The sequence below is a fragment of the Phymastichus coffea genome, unplaced genomic scaffold, assembly GCF_024137745.1.
Source record: "Phymastichus coffea isolate CEN01 unplaced genomic scaffold, Cenicafe_Pcof_1.1 PCOF00125, whole genome shotgun sequence".
Taxonomy (NCBI): domain Eukaryota; kingdom Metazoa; phylum Arthropoda; class Insecta; order Hymenoptera; family Eulophidae; genus Phymastichus; species Phymastichus coffea.
Genome location: NW_026706936.1, coordinates 292,545 through 309,008, shown reverse-complemented (window position 1 = coordinate 309,008; position 16,464 = coordinate 292,545).

The window sequence follows — 16,464 nt, the reverse complement described above, 5'->3', positions numbered from 1 at the left end:
TTAACATGGTAACCAAGTTAGACGAATCTATTTGCCATCGGGGCAAACGCAACTGCCGGCCATACATGTGCAGGTACCGCAGTCAGCGTTGCTCCTACATCTGGCCTCTGTAAATGTTAAGTATACAATTATTTTTTAACTTGTATTTTTCATTTTATTATGAGGGTACGCATATATGTAATCTTGCTTTGCGACGGAGAATAAATTAACGTTTATTTATTTAATGTTAAATAACATGTAAAAAATACTATGCGATATATGTTCTGGAAAGAGATTCTCGTCTAGGTATCTTTCCACCCTCGCTTCGCTCGGGCGTAAACACCGCACAAAACGAAAATCTACTTTTCCGCACTTGTATCATAATGTACTATTTTCGGCAATGAAACAATGTTTTCTCTTTTTAAGAAATATTGATTAAATCAAGAAATTTATTGTATAAGCAATAATAGCTTCAATAAGAATTATTTGTTATATAATGGTTATCAATTAGAATGAATGATAGAAAGATACTACTGACTAACTAAGGATAATATGCAATGTGTTGTATTTTTTACAAAGTTATGGAGAACAAATTGGGATTTCAAATAACTTGCCTGCAAAAATGGCACTGCTGGTCATGCAGATAATAAGCACAACCAAAAGCAAAAGGAAGTTCAATAATTGGCTCATATTGAAAGAGATGTGGTTTATTTCAACACTTGAAGTACTAAACAAGAAGCTGGTCTTTGTCAATTTGATTAATCTAAATGGAACAACGTCTTTTATACTCATAGCTATGAGGAAATTATAACGAACAATTATTTTTATCATTTTTAACGAATCGATAAATGCGTCAAGTGGTATAAGGTGATTTTGATAACGATAGGGGAACCACTTGTCCGAAGAAGTGAATCGAACGCAATAATAAATGTGTTGTTGGCAAATCGTTGCTATTGACGACTAATTCGAAAAAATCAGATTTTCTTAGATGTTGACCAACAAAATGTACTACAGCAATAATTTAATTTTCAATTGTTTCAAATAAATTTTGTTTTGGTAGGCTGAAATCTTTGTATATTAGTGATAAATGTAAGCATCATTTCAGACGCGGCGTGAATGATTGTTATAGTTTCAGTACTAAGAAGCACATCTGATGCGATAGGTGGATAATAACTAAGAATTGTACTTTAGTTCGAGTTTGATTTTCCGAGAATATCGCGCGCTGGTAGACTGTTTATTGCTATTTGCAGTAAACAATAAATAACCAAAGGATAATACAGCCTTTAATAAGCTCCGAAACAATCGACGTGGCTGAAATAGAAATCTATTAGCCAAATTAGAATTTGGCTAATCGATTATCTACAGCGATATTTCAATGAGAGTTCAAAGTTAGAGCCTGTCTGCAGACAGGCTCGAACGTTAGAGTGAGAGAGAGGACAATATATAGCTACATAGCCATGTCGGAAATTTGGATTTCTGCCGCTTTCCGCTCTGATTCGCAGGGACGGAAGTGCCCGAGTTTGGCTGGCGTCCATTGCCGCGCTTCACGCCTCGTTTCGTTGTTCTCGCTTGCCACCCTCTAATTCTCGCACGGACTGACGCTCTCTCTCTCTCTCTCTCTCTCTCTCTCTCTCTCTCTCTCTCTCTCTCTCTCTCTCTCTCTCTTTCTCTCGAAAACTTTTCTTTTAAACATTTTGCACTCATCGTTCTTTCTTTTTCCCATCTATTGTATCGGTTGCGTATCTTTAAAGTGCCTGCGTCACGTAGCGCAATCTGTCATGCGTAAGATTCTTCAGAGCAATCAACGATTACAATTGATTTAGTGTGGATAGCATTAATTGCAATAGTATACCTATGTTTGTCATTGCTGGTCATACAATTCATTATTAAACAACGAGCGTGACCTCATAATCAGCTTCACACATAGATATATATGCCAATTATGCCTACGTGTAAATTAATAAATTCACCAGTTTCTAAGATATGCGAACACGTTAATATAAGAATTGTGTTATTCTAGAATATGAATTTATCATTGTAAGCAATTAGTCAACTATTTTTATACCGTAATTTAGCAAACAAAAATTAACAATTAAATTATTCATTGTAAACAAATACATATAGCGATTTATCGCATAATAGTAACAAGTTTAATATATTTACAATAAGTCAAGAAGTTTTTGCAAAACATTAACAAATGTTTTAAACAAAATACATATAATTATACGAAAAGTACGATAATGATTAAAAATAATTGTGCAATCATGTAAATAATTATATTTATAGTTAATACATCTGATTTTTTGATACGTTATTTTATACAACTTATACGATTTACAGATGTTGAAAATCATAGTTTGTTAAGATAAACAAATATATAATTAGACGAGCGAAATGAAAGGATAAAAAAGTAGCTTTAAGACTTTGAAGTGTAAAACGACCCATAAAATCACGTACAAACTGAATTGAAAATAATATTGACAAATGAAAAAATGTTCTCATTGGCGTGAAAAATAGCGAAGGTATTTCCGGAAAAGAATAAATTCGTTTACAACAGCGAGTCACGCCAGAAGGAAATGTATTAGTATGCAATTGCTTTTACATATGAAAATCTGTGACATCGTTAGCGTTTTCAGCGCCATATAAATTATGAGACGCGTGCATATATAACGCTAATGAATTAATGGAAGCCGGCAAAGCGCGCAAGCAAAGCGAGCTGATTAAAAACTATCCATAAACATCAATTATGGTTATAACGAGCGTTCAGCCAGGATTTATAGTTCATCGAGGTCTCTCAATCGAATGCAGGCGCTATTTCTCCGACAAAAGAGATACGTTTTGAATGCTATATATTATTCGCGCGCACGGTAGATGTTAATCAGGCGGTGTTAACCCATTTTTTCAATAGCGCCGCGTGTCAAATAAGGTGCGCGAAGGTATTTCGGTTTTAAGTGCGGCGCGCGCTTTTATCGTTTCCTTCCAAGCTAAATTCAAATTAAGAGCTGAAAATGCTTGTCTCGTAAATCGCGTGGGTTCTGCTACGAGAATTACGCACGATATTGGCGCGGATAATTAACCCTTTGCTACTGGCACTTATCACCTAATCAAGTGTGTATTTTACTTCTGCTGATGTTAACGTAATGTGGGGACGGCGATTAAGTGAATCGATCAATTGATTCAAATTCATGTTGAGCTATAATAACATTATTACAAATACTTGTTCATAGAACACACATAATAAACTATGAGCGACGATTGAGAACAACTCGGTGATGCTTTTTTTATCTTCCGTTATCAAGTCAATCGCTGGTGACAGGGACAAAACTGCAATTGATCAAGTGAATGAAATTTACATTGATTGATAACGTGCAGCTTTTACTCAAACTGTCATTCCATCCAATATGCATTTGTTTATGATATCGAATTCGATCACAGAATCGTAATCGTCTAGATTTGATTTTTCTTAAACAGAAAATGAGTATTTTGGCTTGGGCTAGCTAACCAAAACGCTTAGATCAAACTGGCCCAAATCGCTATTGCTTGGCTTTAGCCGATTAGGGCTAGCTATAGCCAAGCTCCTGCAGCTACCATTATCTGCTTATAATCATTACCTACTCATTAATAGTACGAGTAGTTGTCGCACACTCCTTATCTATTAATAGGCTCTAAACCGTTGAGATGCTAGAAGTTGCTCGAACGAAACCCAATTTCAAGGAAGTCCTGCAAAAGTTGTCCAGTGTTAAATAGTTTAATAGTTTTGCACATCTGTTGGTTGTTTAATCGGAGAAGTTCAGAAGCTTATTGTTCCCGTGAAAGATGATGAAAGAAGTTAAATGTGGAAAGAAATGGCTTTGGATTGAACTCACAATGAATTTATTAAATCTAATTTGATTTATTGACTTATCTCAATGTTCTCTTATGCAAATCCTATCTGAAGTAATAAACAAATATAAGATTGATACTGTAAAAATAGTTCTGTAATTTAAAACAATTAATTTTACTGATTTGTCATTTGCGTTATTCTTAGATAATACTAGCTCTAGGTCTTGTCTTGGCTGTGTGGATTGATGTTACCCCAAATTGCTGGCTAGAGAAAGCAGAGTCCGTACTTTATCAGTAACATATAGTGCTGCAGAGAAATTCATTAAGAATCATTTTCGATTCCTACATTTTCGATTTTTCACGTACGTTCGCGATACGTTCATCACGAGTAACCGATCTCATACAAAGCTCATACAAATCTGTGTTTTAAAATGAGTATCGATAAACACCGGTAGATCCCAGTTCTTATCTGTTAATTACGCAAGAAGAAACGTATCGTATCTCTCGCCTTGAAATCTCAATAAAAATACGTCTACTACGTTTATATCTTTCGCTCTTTATAGCTGTGATTGTATGCTTGGTTAGTAACGCTGCAGTTAGTAAGTAATTGTAGCTTATTATTGAAGATTTCGCATAATTAATGGCACTGAGCCAAGTGAATCCAGATGCTTCAGAAGTTGTATTCTTAAATTTAATTATTGATAATTAAATAAACGCCTAGATTGTACAATATTTAGGATTGACAAAACAATAATTTATCTTCAAAATAATATTTTCTTGTAAAATCGCTATTTTTTCAACACTGAGCGTGAAAACACGTAAAATGTTTGAATATGCAATTTTTTCATTTATTGGTATTGATGATCTGATTTCTAGAAGCCAGATATTCCAACAATTCTAATATTAGAATAAACGTTACATTTATGCACGCACACAAATCCTGTAGCGTATTACAGCCAATCGCCAATACTATAGTTTTCAATACTATCTTTTTTTCACCACAATAATACTGATTTGATATGAAATAATGAAATTGAAGGATGGCAAAATTAAACATGCATAACTACCTATAAAAGATGATCAATCAAGACCATTAAATGCTTATCCAATTGTATTTGTTCGTTATAAAAATCGTATAAACATTTACTTCAAAGGTCTACATTGTGTTTGTGATCAATTACTCTAACTCGCTGAAACATATATGTCATTAGGAAACTCGAGCAGCGGATTATTTTCATTGCTTACCAGCGTAATGGCTGCACATAAAATAATGAAAGTATTCCAAATTCCATTGCGATTAGTTGCATTTAATTGATACTTCAAAAAGCTTAGAAATTCGATAATAGTTGTACAGAGTACGTGTAAATTTTATAGCGTAATAGAACAGTAGTGGCAAACGATTAAGAAGTCATTTATTCCTAAAATGCTACAGTACCAATTAGCTCTAGGCGCACATTACTTGAGTAACGAAAAAATTACATAAATCATGAAGCTTTAAAACGCCATTTGCATTTGCTGCGAAAGTGAAAACGACTCAATAATTCGGTAGAGTATCGCAACAACATTACATTTTCACACAGATTACTTTTCGCAAGAAAACACGTATAGCGTTTCTTCTATCTTGCGCGTGTTCACCACCGGCACATGCAATCTCTCCACCCTCGCTAAATAAATTTCACTCTCTTTATTTTTTGTCGTAAATGTGGCGATGCGCGCGGGCTTTATTATAGGTAATAAATAACGACGCAAGCAACTCTTATTTTAAACGGCAACAGCAGCCGAGCGAGAGAGCCGCTTGTGGATGAAAGTAAAAAGTAGGTTGTTATATGTGGCAGCGGTATACAGTGTACAGGTGAGCGAGGTCCGACCTGCGCACGATTAAGAGAAGGTGTTTGCCACGGGAATTTACGAGCGTCGATGAGCGACTTTACTGTCTTTGGCTTCTCTCGAAATTACTTTCGTTGCGAGATGAGTCAAGTTTTTCGGCCTTGGCATTCCTTGTAAAATGAAATTAAAATAATTGTATGGCACGGCCTACCGTAGAATGCATGTGTTGAGCTTCCTTCCCAGTGTTTATTTTTTTAAAATGTTAAGCAAAAACGTTCGGCTATATCATTCATATTGCTTACAAATTCATTGAAAATTAACCATTGGCTGAAAAATTCATAAACTCAAATATCTTCAATCATTACAGTAATCTTAAGTCATATTTACAGATAAGCTCTATCATTGCATCATATCATTTGCGTAAAAGTATTAATTCTCGCATTTCGATAAGCATGATCCAGTTGCGATCTCGCACAGGCATATTCGCGTAAAATCAGGTGCAAAAATGCCAAACCCGATCACAATCTCTCGATAAATATTTTCACTCGGTGGTGAGTTAGTGAAATCGTGACTATATATACATATATACATCGGCGTCTTTACATATACCATTCCCGCTAGGGATGTTGCAGTACTCGTGACTTTGCCGCCTCTTGCAGTGGCCAATTTGCAAAGTTACCTGATTGAATTTAGAGATGCGGGAATACGAATTTTTTTAATGAATGTTAATGATTTGGAACGTTTGGATGATTGATTTTCTACTACTGAATAAGGAATTGCTTTTACAATGACTATTTAAATTTATACGTCACGATCGAAAATCAAAGAAATAGTCATTTATTTGAAAATATTTAAAAGCATATATTAATTAATAAATAATACGAAAATCCGCTGTCAAAACTTAACAATTATCAGTAAAAAATGAATTTCGTTAACTGTGTTATGACTATAAAGATAAAAATAAATAAGTACAATTTTTAATAAATTTAAGCTTTATTTATTTAGATACAATTAAAATTTCTTCTTTACTGAAACTATTATATTTAATTAATAATACTAAAATAATTTGATTAAAACTAATCTGTGTACTTTCACATTTAATAATATGAAAATTTAAAACAAATAAACAAATGTAATAACAATAATAATTATATGAATTATAATATTAAAATTATAATAAATTGTCATTTAATTAATTTCTTTTATAATTATAATGTGAGCGCATTTATCAATACAGATTATTTATATTTATTATTAGAATTTGAAACTAAAAATTGAAATGCAATTTTTTTTCATTTTTATTCAAATTAAAGTTTATATTATAATAATATTTAATTAGCTCATATATGATTTAAAAAATCCATTCAACGAAAACAAAAATAAGTAATTAATTCTATTATAATTTTTATTAAACAAATAATCTACTTAATTAAAATTAAATAAATAATAAAAATAATTAATTTCATTTGATCAATTATAGCTATCTTTCATAAAAATCGCAACTCTAAGCAAACAGAGTATTTATTATCATTTGTTTTTAATCATTTGGGATTTATGTATTTTTCCGTATTATCGTTATTAATACATTAATCAATCGTCGTAATAGAACCTCATACACTTCTATCGATGGGAAACTCGAGAGCGAGAAAATCCCGATTCTTATAAATCATTGATTTCTATGATTCACCATTTGTTTATTGTGTGCAGACGATTACTTTTCTTCTTATTAGTTCTTCTTAGTTTTTACATACGCAGGTGATTAATCTAGTAAAGTGTTTAGTCAAAGAGAAATAATGAATTGTAATGTACAATGCAACGCTTGTGATTTTCATTTTGAAATATGTCTTTCTTTCATGACAATTGCAACAAAATAAAAGTGTCATGTCGCAAAAAAATAATATTTCTGATTTTTTTTCTACAAATCACTTAAAGAAAATGGCTACTAACATTAAACGATTTCTTTCATAAATTGCTTACGAATAATTCAAATGTTCTAATAAAAAAATTAAACTAAATGTCAAATATTATCTCATTATATTTTTTCGAATTCCATTAACTTATAGACAAATTTGATATTTTTTGACTTGGAGAATCTGCATTTTGAGGTCTTAAGTAAGATAGTTTGCCGATAAAAAATTTAGTTTTCGATTGATCCTAAGACAAAATTTTTAGACTGTCCGTTCAGGAATATCGTATTGTGCGTTCTTAAAAATGCACGGCTAGTCTTACATTAAATTATCATGTTTTCGTGTCCTACGAAAACAATTATAACTCAGCGTAAAGATGAAGCCCTACTCAACATTCTACCAGTATTCTGATATCTTTTTATAAGTTACACGAGAACGCAATAAATCGCCATATTTTGAGATTTTAAGAGGGTCCATTTAGAAAAGCTTCTCATCCTTCCTCTTCGAGTCAGAAAGTGACGCAAGTAACCTAGCTACTGCGCGGGGTGCGTGACACTTGCGTTTATTAGCTATAAAACACCCGACGCGCGCGGCTCTTGCCTGCAAAGTAAGACGGATTTACGGCTACCATGAGAATGATGGTTTCTTGCTTTCAAGCATTACGAGTTTTGTTTCAATTTATTAAGCTAAAAATAAAGAACAAATGATCATTTCTTCTTCAAATTTTATTATTGGCAATCTAATTTTTGGCACAACATTCTGAAAACGTTGCGCGTATTATTTCGATTATTTCTGGTGAGATTTACTCGATAACAAGTATATCTTACTTGAAAATCAGTAAAAAGTTTTATATATATGATTATACGATAACAGTAATTATAGTACTCGATCACTACCTTCTTAATCTTATCAAAAGTGCAGTGTAAGCTTTCGGGTTGCATTCCTGGCTCAATTGAAAGTAGGTAAAAACGCTTCCACTTAAAAATACTTAGAGAAACCTACGACACGATGTAAAACAAGAATACTTTAGCGAATACCGAAATATTTACTTTTTTTGTCGCCATTTTCTGTTCTATTTGGAAACATAAAATGGATTGCAAATTCATCACTTGCCTTTTTAAAAGAAATTGATTATTTTTTAATTTTATACACGTAAACTCGTCAGAGTTTATAGCTTCAACGAGGAAGTAATTCACTAGTAGTTATGTTTTTGTCTCTTTAAAGTGAGATGATCGTACTTAGTTAGCAAAAGTAAAATCCTTAATTTTCAAGGATTTCTTTCCAAGAGGACGCACATGTTGCCGCATAGTGTGAAAATTTCTCTGAAGGCTTGATGATTGTATGTATAATGCATTTCGATCCTACATTGATTTCGCTATATAATTATTTTAATGTTTGCTGTTGAGAAAATATTATGCGAATATTAATGAAAACTTGTAAAAACATTGAATGCTGTGGATTTTTACAAATATTAAAGTAATTTTTTTTAAACTTGTTATTTATAAATATTACGGGAAACCCTACCACTAGTGTACTTTATAAAATATTTTTGCGGGAGTTCACGTGTAGAGACTATATTAACAATTTTCAAAAGCAATTAGTAATTCAAATTTTCTATATTCAGCTGCAACATGTAAATTAAATTGAGTTCTACTTGTGATATACCCGCACCCAGGCAACTCTGATCTTTACGTTGATGAAATAGAATTTTAAGTGGAAAACTGGACGGACAATGCGGCAACGACCAGTTGTGCCCCTCTATACATTACACGCCCGCACGACGAATTAAACCAAAAACTGACTAAAACGCTCGATGACTTTATCACGATGTAAAGTAAAGTGACCTACAAGCAGTGTATGAATATTTCAGAATGACGCTGACGTGAATTTATGTTTATAATTGATTTTTTTTATGCGTTTTATTTGGTTACGCCGGGAGCTTGGCTGTAAGCTTTAATAGAGCGATTATAAAATTGATTAAAAGTTAGCAAACTGTAAGCTTCCATTATAGAAAAAAATTACACAAAAAATTAAATGAAAACTGTCAATTATAAATTTGTTGAAACTTGGAGTAATTCTCATGCAATCAAGTATACATATTGGAATGCCAAATGAATATTATAAATCACGGTGGTTTCCACTATGTATTATAACTTTCATTTGTTGACAACTCATGATTCACTCTATTATTTCGAAACATTTGAAGACGTCGGCTCACGTCAGATTTGATTATCGAAGACTGCAATGCGCAGATTTTAACGATTGTTTGAACCATCTATAAGATTTATAATTTTTTTAGTAGGAAAGTGCGCTTTCTATCATAAAAAGGAAAAGAAATAGGAACATGAACGTTTTTACTTCAATTTTTTCAAGATTTATTTCATATTATTTTTAATAATCATTCATTAATTAATGTTTTAAATATTTTTGTATGATTAGTTTGAACTTTTAGTTTCGAAAACGTGCGCTAGTCGTTTTGTTAACGCATTTTTCTAATAAATTTATAAATACGAAAACGAATATGACTGACAGAAATTCCAAAAATCTTGTGTACAAGTAAATTCGCATTGCCTAAAGCTTACAGATTTACGTAGGAGTTTAGTATTCGCAACTGAATTGGAAGCATAAAAGATCGCAAGTGACTGTGCAACCGTAAAATAAAGTACAAACGAAATAAATCTCATTCCGCAAGCTATATAAATCTGAAAAAGTTGTGAGCCAATCAAAGCTTTTGCAAAAACAAAAGGAAAGTAGGTGCAACGAAAGAAAAATAACATCTGTTAATGTTAGCGTCACGCATTGCGTCTGTAGAAAATTAAGTCAACTTCGAAAGCTGCAAACTTTAAGACAATGGACAAAACAGTAGCAAGAAAAGATGATAATCGTAACGACGGCTGCGGCGACGTTTTGACGAGTTTGGATCGTGGCCAGAATCACGCGTAAGGTGCACCCGAGTGAAAGTGAGACAAAGAGAAACCGCAAGCGCGTTATGTCGCTGTGTGGATCTCCTTTACCGATGCCTTGGAAGACAGCGTTTTTTCGATTTTCCGCGTATATGGCAGCTTTTGTCGGACAAGATACAAAACGGAAAGCGTCGCTAAATCAAAATCAAGATTACACGTGAAAGCGCGCGCGATTTTTATTGTCATGGTAGGATTTGACGTGCGATATATGCAAGTTTCTATACTGGAAAACATTCGTGTAGAAGGTGCACACGCTTGCCAAGAATGCCGTGGAATCCGATGTTCATATATTTTATTTTATTCTATTTCATAATCATAAAAGTAACATACCAAAATCAAAGTTCTCTTAACGTGCTAAAATATAATATAATAAGGCCTCGTTTATTAAAAAGAATATCAAGCGCAGTTGACAAGTTCATTTCAAGCTCTATGTGAATATAGTTGTTAGACCCGCGATCACTTGGTAAATATAGTATGTATTCATAACTGATACAATTATTTGAAGAATCTACCAGTAAATATATACTTTTCAGATAAAAAATTTGGTTTATTTATAGTTGCCGTCAAGTCATTTATCCATAAAACATCTTTGTAGGTCGATATATCGTGAAAAGTATATTAATCGACATTATTGTTGATATGAAGCGCATGCGTAGAGGAGATTCGTGAATCCAAGAGCCAAATATATAAATCCACGAGCGACACGGAAAACTTAATAGAAAACACAAAGTAGCTGGAGCCGGAAAAGCAATGGCAAATTGCACTGAAAAGAGCAGCGGCAAAAGCGCGAAATGCATTCAGACGAACACACTCTAACAAAGTAGATAGCGAGTAGCAAGCAGCGCGAAAGAGGCAAAGCGAAGTAGAGACAGGTGCAGTAGTAAAGGGCAATATATCTCGCGGCAGCAAAGAGCAGCAGCAGCAGCAGCAGCAGCAGCAGCAGCAGCAGCAGCAGCAATGCGGGGAATCCCCCGCTGCACATCGTTATCTTCGACCGCATAATGAGGCCGCATACACATACGTATACGTGCAGAGGGGATAGGGCGATGCCAGGGATTTTCGCTCTCGGGACAATTGTTCTGAAATTAATGTCGGCACGCGGCCGGCCGCCATCCTCCAAGCCCTGAAGGCTCTGCAAGAGCCAGAGAGTTTATTACAAAGATATACGAGCTACCTATACACAGGCATACACACAGCGTGGCTGGCGGGGCTATTCCAGCTATTTCCCCGGATGATGCATGTCGCATTACACTGGGCCCAATGCGAAATTGCGATACAGCTCGGTGCGCGCTAGCATCGGCTGCCCCGATCAGATTTCATTGGACGCTTTGCCAGCGGACGCTTGTTTCTAATTAGCCAGTTGACTTTTCCTCGTAGCCACATTTTTCCACTTGTGCTGTTTTCTTTATCTTAGTCGCCAATGACAAATAAATAAGCGCTGTGTCTTATCTATCTCATCTGACGATCTTTCTATAATAACCACATATTCTGTGACAACCAATGTCTTCATTTCAGTTTTGAGGATTAACGAACCATTGTTCTTACTTTAACTAATGATCTTGAAACGACAACGACTTGTTTCAAAATAAAATGTATTTGTCATTTTTTTCAACTTTTCGGAAAACTCTTCAACATCTATTATTTTAATAGCCATAATTTTTCATTTCAAGAAAACAACATATTTATTTCAAGAATTTTTCTTGCTTTACTTTATCTTGATCGATGCATCTAGAACTTAGATTTTGTTAATCTTCAGACTTACAGTACTAAACTCATGTCAATGATGTTTACTAATTTTATAAGATAGACATATTTGTATCAAAATTTTTGAAATATGTAAAAGATGTAACAAATAAACAAAATATCGTTCCATCAATCTTTTCTTCTTCGGGTCATCATCTACGTAAGATCCATCTTGTTCTGGATAAATCTACAACAACACTACAAGTAAGAAAATCTACTTTCCAATTGTCGAGCATCAGGAACAAAATTTTATTTTTCAAATCGCCGCTTAAAAACAACTTCGTTAAACCATATGTCAGCGTTGTCAAAATGTGGTATCCGCAAAATGTTATTTAAAGAAAATTTGAGTCATTACCGTAAGATAGGGTTTAAAAACATAGTACGATAGCGAATAAAAACGAAACTTGAAAATTGATGTTATGAAGATACTTAATACCGTGTAGATAAGCACCGACAGTTGAGTATACACAGCGACTCGTATAGAAGTTTATGAATTTATGAAGCTTAATTATTCTTCTTTAGGGAGACTCAAAACTTCGGTATACAGATTACGTAATAACAGAGGAAACTAGCGGGACGAAAGTTCGTTAAATACTTAAGATAGGCTTACGGGCTCGCGAATTTATGCTCCTGATTATGAATGGAAGTCTATTAAGCTACTCATTCAGTTATTTTAGTGATACGCATCATTCAAATCGTCTAGCTCGTATCAAATGTGACAGTGAGGTTTTTAATTTATTACTTTATACCATGAAAAATCTTACTGTTTACAGTTCATTCAAGTTTATTTCAATTCTTGAAATCAATATACGAGGGATTTTATTTTGTCAATTATGTTGATAAAAGTGCATCTTATGTACGAATAATATTCATTTAAACGTATAAAACGTTCTAAAGATTGCTTCGCCCTCAATCTACACTAATCACTAACCGCATGAAAAGCAAGAAAATAATAATGGTTACATCTCGCACATAATATCCCTATAAAACGTCAGCATCCACTCTCATACGATCTCCTCTCTTTGCTCATATATTCGCGTCGTGACGCTTCGTTAATTTCCACGGAAGCGCGTCGGCTAATAGGATTTTTATGTTAAACTTTCTCTCTCTCTCTCTCTCATGAAATTCACCGCCCTAAAAGCTTTTCATGTGCCTTGCAAGGGCTTTTATTGGCGGCAGCCGGTTTACGCTCGCGTCGTTACGGGACGATAAAACGGTAAATCATGCGAATGGAAAAATGAAGGCTTCTCAGTGAAATATAGAAAAAGCTTGCTTTACAGTGGTAGTTCTTGGAGCTTAGTTAGTGAGAAAGAGCCACGTTGTTTTCTATACTTAGAATATCAATTAGTATATAATTTTGATTAATTTTAAGTGACTCAGAAGTTCTGAGCACTACAATTGAAAGTTTTCTTTTGTCGTATCGTCAAAACTTTTAATGCTATCACTAATTTATTCAGTTTTTTCATGTACGCGGGATAATCTTTGCATTATTTCGCGCACAATTTTGAATAAGTGACGTGTTAAAAACTGATTTTTGTTGTTCGGTAAAAAAATTAATAAATAAATAAAAAGAACGCAGCTACGAATTCTTTTAAATAGATAAAAATAAGTCATCCTAATCATAAAATCTGCAGACTATGGTTCTATTGCCGGTAACACATTACGACATTAAAACAATCAATCAATGAGGTTTAGCATACGTTCAACACAATCTTTCCAATAAAATGAAGAGCTTACAATTTCATGTGAAATGTGGAGTTAGAAAATGAGCAAATGTAAGACTGAAGTAAATTGTACTGAATAGATGAAATAATTGGCCAACAAAAGAAAGAAAAGCATGTTCATGCTTATCAAATATGGAAGAAAGGAAAGTCAGAAGCCGTTGTATTATCTGAAATTAAAGCCAAAGCTTATCGGCGCAAAAGTGAATGCGTGTGCGTGTGTCGCGCAAGCTGCCGTATACTTTTTCTTGGCGTCCCTTTCCCTCTCCCTCTTTGGCAGGCTACTTATGGCTTTCCGATTCGCCTCTTAAATCGTGCCACCGCAAATACTTCATAAATAAACGTCGTGGTCCTTTCACGCCACATAGTTCCTTCTTATTTTCCTTTTTTTGGTTCCTTATCTCGCGGCGAACGAGCACACAGAAGACACCAGCTTCTTTGTCGGGCGTCTTTTGATGTACGCTGCGCACTCTTTCTCTCTTTTCACGAGGCCGCGCGCCTGAGAAAGCTTCATTGTGATATTTATGATTTTTGCGCACACGAGGATACATTAGTTACGATTCGTTGGAGCGAATACGTCAAAAAGATTTAGTTTGCAGTGCGCGCGACAATGTAGACCGTGTTTTTGTCGTTCTTTTCTGTTAGAAACTCCTTCTTTGTTTTGACTTGTCATTACTGACGGGATACATTGTTGTCATTGTTTCTTCATCAAGTGCGACCGAATGAAAGTTTAGCTGACTGTCGAGGAAGAGGAAAAGAGCAAGCTTCAATTATGAAAGAACGATGCAAGTTTTTGCTTCGATTTCATTGTCAAAACGTTGAGAAGATCATTAATTTTTATTTGCGTATTGTGTGATTTGAAAGATTTCAATTCTCAACAAATGCAACAATGACAACTCGTACATGAACAACGCAACCTCAGCCTTCGTTGAATAAATTCTACTCATCTTTGTCTATTCTTTGCATTAGTCAAGACCTCGTTATTTCCTGTAAAATAGTGCTTACGATACGATAAAATATAGACACCCGTTATCTTGCCGATCGTTGTCAACGCGCGCGCGAATGAGTAAAGGCTTATAGATTTATGTACATCGGTCAATATCTATACTTAATTAGAAAGGACCATTTGAATGGTTAAATTTTTGTGATTTATTAACAGTGTATAGACTTGAGTCGCGGATGAATTATAGCCATTATAGGCATCTCTCGGAGATGAAGCTTTCATTGTTATTATTTCTCTCTTCGAGAGAAAACGCAACAACGCACAGAGAAATCGCTTTTCTATACAAAATCGTAAAATTCAAGTATTTTAAACTTGTCGATGTATTTCGGCCCACGTGTATAATATGCATGCATACTCGTACATACGAAAGACATTAGAATTAGCGAGAGGTTGGACTTGAGAACTTGACAATGAACTTTATCTGTACATTCAAAGCTACAACACATGTGTTTTGAGTCCTTACAAAAATAATAATCATAATGGATATACGTTTAACTGCCAATTTATGTGATTTGGAAAATTTTTATGCTATTCATGTAGTAGATCGAAATAATAATATAATTTTCAAAATCATTTCTGTCGCGGTCTTTTTTTGACTTTGAAAATTCTATAAATTACATTGATATCTTAAAAACTCGTTAAATATTTTCAACTTGTATCAAATAAGTTCCTTCAAATTATGACATATAAATTGATTTAGGTCATCGGAATTTGTTACATGCGAAGAAATTTAATCTAAAAAATGTAGTATCCTCCAACAAACACGGCACACACGCTCGCACACACGTGTATATATATGTTTATTTTTACTTCTTTCTGTCGACACACAATTTGCATACGGCTTTTTATCAACCAAGAGCACTGAAAAAAAAGTTACCTTACTCCCGAATTTTTTTCAACACGTACGTGCAATGAATTTATTTATCTTTCGTTTTCACCGCAACTTTAATATTTTCTAAAAGTATATTACACACCTTTCTTTCATACGCGAGCGTGCATAAATATTCATTTGTTTTTTTATCTGCAACAACAGAGCCAGCGTACGCACCTTTAGTAAAAAAAATTTTTTTTCGCCAACGGTCACTTGAGTTACGACCGTTGGAAAAAAATTTGCATTAATCGTTCTTTCTGTGCGAGGAATACGCGCATTTATGTGCAGAAATTCAGGTGAATGTAGAAAAAGAGGAAAGCAAAAGATTTTTGTGAAAAGGAAAGGAACCATTATGAGAGACTCCTCACTTGAGAAGAAGCAGACTAATTGATATACCCACGAGTATAAACGGCCACAGCTTTCTTGGCTCATGCCTTTCAAGACGTTTATCGATTATGATTAATTATGATCATTGTCATGTTTTTCTTTCTTTTGATGTTATAATTACTGATTGGCTATACCATATTTGAAAAAATAATTAGTGACCGTAAAAACGGTTTTAATTGATTTTTACTTTGGATGTAAGTAAATATTTCGCCGACTAATATTTCTTATGTTAGTTGTAAAC